The following is a 10000-nucleotide window of genomic DNA, read 5'->3' as shown; positions in this document are numbered from 1 at the left end:
GGAAGTGGCAAAATGAGGCCGAGTGTCCTGGTTCCCTGGAGCGGCCAAAAAAAAGAGCAAAAAGCCGGTGTCCGCCCGGTTCCCCAAACGCCCCTGGTCGCCCAACTCAGGGGAGAAGTGCAAAGTGCCGGTGTCCGCCCGGTTCCCCAAACGCCCCTGGTCGCCCAACTCAGGGGAGAAGTGCTGAAATGAGGCCGAGTGTCCTGGTTCCCAAAATCGGCCAAATATTAGGCAAAGTGCCGGTGTCCGCCCGGTTCCCCAAACGCCCCTGGTCGCCCAACTCAGGGGCAGAAGTGCTGAAATGAGGCCGAGTTGCCTGGTTCCCTAAAGCGGCCAAAAAAAGAGCAAAGTGCCGGTGTCCGCCCGGTTCCCCAAACGCCCCTGGTCGCCCAACTCAGGGGAGAAGTGCTGAAATGAGGCCGAGTGTCCTGGTTCCCAAAATCGGCCAAATATTAGGCAAAGTGCCGGTGTCCGCCCGGTTCCCCAAACGCCCCTGGTCGCCCAACTCAGGGGCAGAAGTGCTGAAATGAGGCCGAGTTGCCTGGTTCCCTAAAGCGGCCAAAAAAAGAGCAAAGTGCCGGTGTCCGCCCGGTTCCCCAAACGCCCCTGGTCGCCCAACTCAGGGCAGAAGTGCTGAAGTCAGGCCGAGTGTCCTGGTTCCCTGGAGCGGCCAAATATTAGGCAAAAAGCCGGTGTCCGCCCGGTTCCCCAAACGCCCCTGGTCGCCCAACTCAGGGGAGAAGTGCTGAAGTCAGGCCGAGTTGCCTGGTTCCCTGGAGCGGCCAAATATTAGGCAAAGTGCCGCTGTCCGCCCGGTTCTCGGGCCGGCTGTAAAAACGACTAAGTCCAACTTCAGGCTGGGAAGTGGCAAACTGAGGCCGAGTGTCCTGGTTCCCAAAATCGGCCAAATATTAGGCAAAGTGCCGGTGTCCGCCCGGTTCCCCAAACGCCCCTGGTCGCCCAACTCAGGGGCAGAAGTGCTGAAATGAGGCCGAGTTGCCTGGTTCCCTAAAGCGGCCAAAAAAAGAGCAAAGTGCCGGTGTCCGCCCGGTTCCCCAAACGCCCCTGGTCGCCCAACTCAGGGGAGAAGTGCTGAAATGAGGCCGAGTTGCCTGGTTCCCTAAAGCGGCCAAATATTAGGCAAAGTGCCGGTGTCCGCCCGGTTCCCCAAACGCCCCTGGTCGCCCAACTCAGGGGCAGAAGTGCTGAAATGAGGCCGACCTGCCTGGTTCCCTGGAGCGGCCAAATATTAGGCAAAGTGCCGCTGTCCGCCCGGTTCCCCAAACGCCCCTGGTCGCCCAACTCAGGGCAGAAGTGCTGAAATGAGGCCGAGTGTCCTGGTTCCCTGGAGCGGCCAAATATTAGGCAAAAAGCCGGTGTCCGCCCGGTTCCCCAAACGCCCCTGGTCGCCCAACTCAGGGGCAGAAGTGCTGAAATGAGGCCGAGTTGCCTGGTTCCCTAAAGCGGCCAAAAAAAGAGCAAAGTGCCGGTGTCCGCCCGGTTCCCCAAACGCCCCTGGTCGCCCAACTCAGGGCAGAAGTGCTGAAGTCAGGCCGAGTGTCCTGGTTCCCTGGAGCGGCCAAATATTAGGCAAAAAGCCGGTGTCCGCCCGGTTCCCCAAACGCCCCTGGTCGCCCAACTCAGGGGAGAAGTGCTGAAGTCAGGCCGAGTTGCCTGGTTCCCTGGAGCGGCCAAATATTAGGCAAAGTGCCGCTGTCCGCCCGGTTCTCGGGCCGGCTGTAAAAACGACTAAGTCCAACTTCAGGCTGGGAAGTGGCAAACTGAGGCCGAGTGTCCTGGTTCCCAAAATCGGCCAAATATTAGGCAAAGTGCCGGTGTCCGCCCGGTTCCCCAAACGCCCCTGGTCGCCCAACTCAGGGGCAGAAGTGCTGAAATGAGGCCGAGTTGCCTGGTTCCCTAAAGCGGCCAAAAAAAGAGCAAAGTGCCGGTGTCCGCCCGGTTCCCCAAACGCCCCTGGTCGCCCAACTCAGGGGAGAAGTGCTGAAATGAGGCCGAGTTGCCTGGTTCCCTAAAGCGGCCAAATATTAGGCAAAGTGCCGGTGTCCGCCCGGTTCCCCAAACGCCCCTGGTCGCCCAACTCAGGGGCAGAAGTGCTGAAATGAGGCCGACCTGCCTGGTTCCCTGGAGCGGCCAAAAAAAGAGCAAAGTGCCGGTGTCCGCCCGGTTCCCCAAACGCCCCTGGTCGCCCAACTCAGGGGAGAAGTGCTGAAATGAGGCCGAGTTGCCTGGTTCCCAAAATCGGCCAAATATTAGGCAAAGTGCCGGTGTCCGCCCGGTTCCCCAAACGCCCCTGGTCGCCCAACTCAGGGGCAGAAGTGCTGAAATGAGGCCGAGTTGCCTGGTTCCCTAAAGCGGCCAAAAAAAGAGCAAAGTGCCGGTGTCCGCCCGGTTCCCCAAACGCCCCTGGTCGCCCAACTCAGGGGAGAAGTGCTGAAATGAGGCCGAGTTGCCTGGTTCCCTAAAGCGGCCAAATATTAGGCAAAGTGCCGGTGTCCGCCCGGTTCCCCAAACGCCCCTGGTCGCCCAACTCAGGGGAGAAGTGCTGAAATGAGGCCGAGTTGCCTGGTTCCCTAAAGCGGCCAAATATTAGGCAAAGTGCCGGTGTCCGCCCGGTTCCCCAAACGCCCCTGGTCGCCCAACTCAGGGGAGAAGTGCTGAAGTCAGGCCGAGTTGCCTGGTTCCCTGGAGCGGCCAAATATTAGGCAAAGTGCCGCTGTCCGCCCGGTTCCCCAAACGCCCCTGGTCGCCCAACTCAGGGGCAGAAGTGCTGAAATGAGGCCGAGTTGCCTGGTTCCCTAAAGCGGCCAAAAAAAGAGCAAAGTGCCGGTGTCCGCCCGGTTCCCCAAACGCCCCTGGTCGCCCAACTCAGGGGCAGAAGTGCAGGAATGAGGCCGACCTGCCTGGTTCCCCGGAGCGGCCAAATATTAGGCAAAGTGCCGCTGTCCGCCCGGTTCCCCAAACGCCCCTGGTCGCCCAACTCAGGGGCAGAAGTGCAGGAATGAGGCCGACCTGCCTGGTTCCCTGGAGCGGCTAAAAATTAGGCAAAGTGCCGGTGTCAAACGCCCCTGGTCGCCCAGCCCAAAAAATGACAAAGTCCCACAAACGCCCCTGGTCGCCCAAACACTAAACGCCCCTGGTCGCCCAGCCGAAAAAATGACTAAGTGCCAACAGCGCCCCTGGTCGCCCAAACACTCAACGCCCCTGGTCGCCCAGCCGAAAAAATGACTAAGTGCCAACGGCGCCCCTGGTCGCCCAGCCGAAAAAATGACTAAGTGCCAACAGCGCCCCTGGTCGCCCAAACACTCAACGCCCCTGGTCGCCCAGCCGAAAAAAATGACTAAGTGCCAACAGCGCCCCTGGTCGCCCAGCCTTAAAAATGACTAAGTGCTAACAGCGCCCCTGGTCGCCCAGCCTTAAAAAATGACAAAGTCACACTTCAGGCCGAATTGTGCTGAAGTGAGGCCGACCTGCCTGGTTCCCTGGAGCGGCCAAATATTAGGCAAAGTGCCGCTGTCCGCCCGGTTCCCCAAACGCCCCTGGTCGCCCAACTCAGGGGCAGAAGTGCTGAAGTGAGGCCGACCTGCCTGGTTCCCAAAATCGGCCAAATATTAGGCAAAGTGCCGGTGTCCGCCCGGTTCCCCAAACGCCCCTGGTCGCCCAACTCAGGGGAGAAGTGCTGAAATGAGGCCGAGTTGCCTGGTTCCCTGGAGCGGCCAAATATTAGGCAAAGTGCCGCTGTCCGCCCGGTTCCCCAAACGCCCCTGGTCGCCCAACTCAGGGGCAGAAGTGCTGAAATGAGGCCGAGTTGCCTGGTTCCCTGGAGCGGCCAAATATTAGGCAAAGTGCCGGTGTCCGCCCGGTTCCTTAAACGCCCCTGGTCGCCCAACTGACCGGCAGAAGTGCTGAAATGAGGCCGACCTGCCTGGTTCCCTGGAGCGGCCAAATATTAGGCAAAGTGCCGCTGTCCGCCCGGTTCCCCAAACGCCCCTGGTCGCCCAACTCAGGGGCAGAAGTGCTGAAATGAGGCCGAGTTGCCTGGTTCCCTAAAGCGGCCAAATATTAGGCAAAGTGCCGGTGTCCGCCCGGTTCCCCAAACGCCCCTGGTCGCCCAACTCAGGGGCAGAAGTGCAGGAATGAGGCCGACCTGCCTGGTTCCCCGGAGCGGCCAAATATTAGGCAAAGTGCCGGTGTCAAACGCCCCTGGTCGCCCAGCCCAAAAAATGACAAAGTCCCACAAACGCCCCTGGTCGCCCAGCCGAAAAAATGACTAAGTGCCAACGGCGCCCCTGGTCGCCCAGCCGAAAAAATGACTAAGTGCCAACAGCGCCCCTGGTCGCCCAAACACTCAACGCCCCTGGTCGCCCAGCCGAAAAAATGACAAAGTGCCAACGGCGCCCCTGGTCGCCCAGCCGAAAAAATGACTAAGTGCCAACAGCGCCCCTGGTCGCCCAAACACTAAACGCCCCTGGTCGCCCAGCCGAAAAAATGACTAAGTGCCAACGGCGCCCCTGGTCGCCCAGGATTAAAAAATGACAAAGTCACACTTCAGGCCGACTTGTGCTGAGCAGAGGCCGGCGCTCCTGGTTCCCTGGAGCGGCCAAATTAAAGGCAATGTCCCGGTGTCATCCCGGTCCCTCAAACGCCCCTGGTCGCCCAGGATTAAAATATGACAAAGTCCCACTTCAGGCCGACTTGTGCTGAGCAGAGGCCGGCGTTCCTGGTTCCCTGGAGCGGCCAAATTAAAGGCAAAGTGCCGGTGTCATCCCGGTCCCTCAAACGCCCCTGGTCGCCCAGGATTAAAATATGACAAAGTCCCACTTCAGGCCGACTTGTGCTGAGCAGAGGCCGGCGTTCCTGGTTCCCTGGAGCGGCCGAATTAAAGGCAAAGTCCCGGTGTCAGCCCGGTCCCACAAACGCCCCTGGTCGCCCAGCCACACGGCGCCCCTGGTCGCCCATCCACAAAAACGGCAAAGTGTCAAAAATGCCCCTGGTCGCCCAGCCAATAAACGCCCCTGGTCGCCCATTCATAAAAACGGCAAAGTGTCAAAAATGCCCCTGGTCGCCCAGCCACTAGCCGCCCCTGGTCGCCCATCCATAAAAACGGCAAAGTGTCAAAAATGCCCCTGGTCGCCCAGCAAACAAACGCCCCTGGTCGCCCATCCATAAAAACGGCAAAGTGTCAAAAATGCCCCTGGTCGCCCAGCAAACAAACGCCCCTGGTCGCCCATCCATAAAAACGGCAAAGTGTCAAAAATGCCCCTGGTCGCCCAGCAAACAAACGCCCCTGGTCGCCCATCCATAAAAACGGCAAAGTGTCAAAAATGCCCCTGGTCGCCCAGCAAACAAACGCCCCTGGTCGCCCATCCATAAAAACGGCAAAGTGTCAAAAATGCCCCTGGTCGCCCAGCAAACAAACGCCCCTGGTCGCCCATCCATAAAAACGGCAAAGTGTCAAAAATGCCCCTGGTCGCCCAGCAAACAAACGCCCCTGGTCGCCCATCCATAAAAACGGCAAAGTGTCAAAAATGCCCCTGGTCGCCCAGCAAACAAACGCCCCTGGTCGCCCATCCATAAAAACGGCAAAGTGTCAAAAATGCCCCTGGTCGCCCAGCAAACAAACGCCCCTGGTCGCCCATCCATAAAAACGGCAAAGTGTCAAAAATGCCCCTGGTCGCCCAGCAAACAAACGCCCCTGGTCGCCCATCCATAAAAACGGCAAAGTGTCAAAAATGCCCCTGGTCGCCCAGCAAACAAACGCCCCTGGTCGCCCATCCATAAAAACGGCAAAGTGTCAAAAATGCCCCTGGTCGCCCAGCAAACAAACGCCCCTGGTCGCCCATCCATAAAAACGGCAAAGTGTCAAAAATGCCCCTGGTCGCCCAGCAAACAAACGCCCCTGGTCGCCCATCCATAAAAACGGCAAAGTGTCAAAAATGCCCCTGGTCGCCCAGCAAACAAACGCCCCTGGTCGCCCATCCATAAAAACGGCAAAGTGTCAAAAATGCCCCTGGTCGCCCAGCAAACAAACGCCCCTGGTCGCCCATCCATAAAAACGGCAAAGTGTCAAAAATGCCCCTGGTCGCCCAGCAAACAAACGCCCCTGGTCGCCCATCCATAAAAACGGCAAAGTGTCAAAAATGCCCCTGGTCGCCCAGCAAACAAACGCCCCTGGTCGCCCATCCATAAAAACGGCAAAGTGTCAAAAATGCCCCTGGTCGCCCAGCAAACAAACGCCCCTGGTCGCCCATCCATAAAAACGGCAAAGTGTCAAAAATGCCCCTGGTCGCCCAGCAAACAAACGCCCCTGGTCGCCCATCCATAAAAACGGCAAAGTGTCAAAAATGCCCCTGGTCGCCCAGCAAACAAACGCCCCTGGTCGCCCATCCATAAAAACGGCAAAGTGTCAAAAATGCCCCTGGTCGCCCAGCAAACAAACGCCCCTGGTCGCCCATCCATAAAAACGGCAAAGTGTCAAAAATGCCCCTGGTCGCCCAGCAAACAAACGCCCCTGGTCGCCCATCCATAAAAACGGCAAAGTGTCAAAAATGCCCCTGGTCGCCCAGCAAACAAACGCCCCTGGTCGCCCATCCATAAAAACGGCAAAGTGTCAAAAATGCCCCTGGTCGCCCAGCAAACAAACGCCCCTGGTCGCCCATCCATAAAAACGGCAAAGTGTCAAAAATGCCCCTGGTCGCCCAGCAAACAAACGCCCCTGGTCGCCCATCCATAAAAACGGCAAAGTGTCAAAAATGCCCCTGGTCGCCCAGCAAACAAACGCCCCTGGTCGCCCATCCATAAAAACGGCAAAGTGTCAAAAATGCCCCTGGTCGCCCAGCAAACAAACGCCCCTGGTCGCCCATCCATAAAAACGGCAAAGTGTCAAAAATGCCCCTGGTCGCCCAGCAAACAAACGCCCCTGGTCGCCCATCCATAAAAACGGCAAAGTGTCAAAAATGCCCCTGGTCGCCCAGCAAACAAACGCCCCTGGTCGCCCATCCATAAAAACGGCAAAGTGTCAAAAATGCCCCTGGTCGCCCAGCAAACAAACGCCCCTGGTCGCCCATCCATAAAAACGGCAAAGTGTCAAAAATGCCCCTGGTCGCCCAGCAAACAAACGCCCCTGGTCGCCCATCCATAAAAACGGCAAAGTGTCAAAAATGCCCCTGGTCGCCCAGCAAACAAACGCCCCTGGTCGCCCATCCATAAAAACGGCAAAGTGTCAAAAATGCCCCTGGTCGCCCAGCAAACAAACGCCCCTGGTCGCCCATCCATAAAAACGGCAAAGTGTCAAAAATGCCCCTGGTCGCCCAGCAAACAAACGCCCCTGGTCGCCCATCCATAAAAACGGCAAAGTGTCAAAAATGCCCCTGGTCGCCCAGCAAACAAACGCCCCTGGTCGCCCATCCATAAAAACGGCAAAGTGTCAAAAATGCCCCTGGTCGCCCAGCAAACAAACGCCCCTGGTCGCCCATCCATAAAAACGGCAAAGTGTCAAAAATGCCCCTGGTCGCCCAGCAAACAAACGCCCCTGGTCGCCCATCCATAAAAACGGCAAAGTGTCAAAAATGCCCCTGGTCGCCCAGCAAACAAACGCCCCTGGTCGCCCATCCATAAAAACGGCAAAGTGTCAAAAATGCCCCTGGTCGCCCAGCAAACAAACGCCCCTGGTCGCCCATCCATAAAAACTGACTAAGTGCAAACAGCGCCCCCTGGTCGCCCAAACACTCAACGCCCCTGGTCGCCCAGCCGAAAAAATGACTAAGTGCCACGGCGCCCCTGGTCGCCCAAACACTCAACGCCCCTGGTCGCCCAGCCTTAAAAATGACTAAGTGCAAACGGCGCCCCTGGTCGCCCAGCCGAAAAAGCCCCTGGTCGCCCATCCATAAAAACGGCAAAGTGTCAAAAATGCCCCTGGTCGCCCAGCAAACAAACGCCCCTGGTCGCCCATCCATAAAAACGGCAAAGTGTCAAAAATGCCCCTGGTCGCCCAGCAAACAAACGCCCCTGGTCGCCCATCCATAAAAACGGCAAAGTGTCAAAAATGCCCCTGGTCGCCCAGCAAACAAACGCCCCTGGTCGCCCATCCATAAAAACGGCAAAGTGTCAAAAATGCCCCTGGTCGCCCAGCAAACAAACGCCCCTGGTCGCCCATCCATAAAAACGGCAAAGTGTCAAAAATGCCCCTGGTCGCCCAGCAAACAAACGCCCCTGGTCGCCCATCCATAAAAACGGCAAAGTGTCAAAAATGCCCCTGGTCGCCCAGCAAACAAACGCCCCTGGTCGCCCATCCATAAAAACGGCAAAGTGTCAAAAATGCCCCTGGTCGCCCAGCAAACAAACGCCCCTGGTCGCCCATCCATAAAAACGGCAAAGTGTCAAAAATGCCCCTGGTCGCCCAGCAAACAAACGCCCCTGGTCGCCCATCCATAAAAACGGCAAAGTGTCAAAAATGCCCCTGGTCGCCCAGCAAACAAACGCCCCTGGTCGCCCATCCATAAAAACGGCAAAGTGTCAAAAATGCCCCTGGTCGCCCAGCAAACAAACGCCCCTGGTCGCCCATCCATAAAAACGGCAAAGTGTCAAAAATGCCCCTGGTCGCCCAGCAAACAAACGCCCCTGGTCGCCCATCCATAAAAACGGCAAAGTGTCAAAAATGCCCCTGGTCGCCCAGCAAACAAACGCCCCTGGTCGCCCATCCATAAAAACGGCAAAGTGTCAAAAATGCCCCTGGTCGCCCAGCAAACAAACGCCCCTGGTCGCCCATCCATAAAAACGGCAAAGTGTCAAAAATGCCCCTGGTCACCCAGCAAACAAACGCCCCTGGTCGCCCATCCATAAAAACGGCAAAGTGTCAAAAATGCCCCTGGTCGCCCAGCAAACAAACGCCCCTGGTCGCCCATCCATAAAAACGGCAAAGTGTCAAAAATGCCCCTGGTCGCCCAGCAAACAAACGCCCCTGGTCGCCCAGCCGAAAAAATGACTAAGTGCAAACAGCGCCCCTGGTCGCCCAAACACTCAACGCCCCTGGTCGCCCAGCCGAAAAAATGACTAAGTGCCAACGGCGCCCCTGGTCGCCCAAACACTCAACGCCCCTGGTCGCCCAGCCTTAAAAATGACTAAGTGCAAACGGCGCCCCTGGTCGCCCAGCCGAAAAAATGACAAAGTGCCAACAGCGCCCCTGGTCGCCCAACCGAAAAAATGACTAAGTGCCCGCATCTTTTGCGTTGACCCCCCACCTCTACCCTCAAACCAAAAAGATGCGGAGGTTTGACCCAGATCTCCAAAACACTATCGGCACATATATAGGGAACAGCATTTTAAGAGCTTTTGGAGCCGAAAATATGACAAAGTCCCACTTTTTCGAAAATATGACAAAGTCCCACTTTTCGAAAATATGACAAAGTCCCACTTTTTCGAAAATATGGCAAAGTCCCACTTTTCTGAAAATATGACAGAGTGCCACTTTTATCACAAATGAGTGCCTGGCTCCCCGGCAATGTGAAACACGAACACGGACTGGAGAAGCGGGCGGCTTTGCCGCTCGCCGCGGCCTCGCTCCGGAAGGGGGGGGGGGGGCCGCTTATGAAACACGAACACGGACTGGAGAAGCGGGCGGCGTTGCCGCTCGCCGCGGCCTCGCTCCGGGTGGGGGGGGGCCGCTAATGAAACACGAACACGGACTGGAGAAGCGGGCGGCTTTGCCGCTCTTCCCGGCCTCGCTCCGAGCGGGCGGGCCGAATATTAAACACGAACACGGACCGGAGAAGCGGGCGGCCTTTTGGCTCGCCGCGGCCTTTCGGGGGGGCCGCTTATGAAACACGAACACGGACCGGAGAAGCGGTCGGCTTAGCCGCTCTTCCCGGCCTCGCTCCGAGCGGGCGGGCCGAATATTAAACACGAACACGGACTGGAGAAGCGGGCGGCTTTGCCGCTCGCCGCGGCCTTTCGGGGGGGCCGCTTATGAAACACGAACACGGAC

Source organism: Hippichthys cyanospilos, unplaced genomic scaffold (assembly GCF_059441005.1).
Source record: "Hippichthys cyanospilos isolate Australia breed blue-spotted pipefish unplaced genomic scaffold, RoL_Hcya_1.0 HiC_scaffold_64, whole genome shotgun sequence".
In the NCBI taxonomy this organism is placed as follows: domain Eukaryota; kingdom Metazoa; phylum Chordata; class Actinopteri; order Syngnathiformes; family Syngnathidae; genus Hippichthys; species Hippichthys cyanospilos.
The sequence above is the reverse complement of the archived record's forward strand: the minus strand, read 5'-3'. Positions refer to the sequence as shown.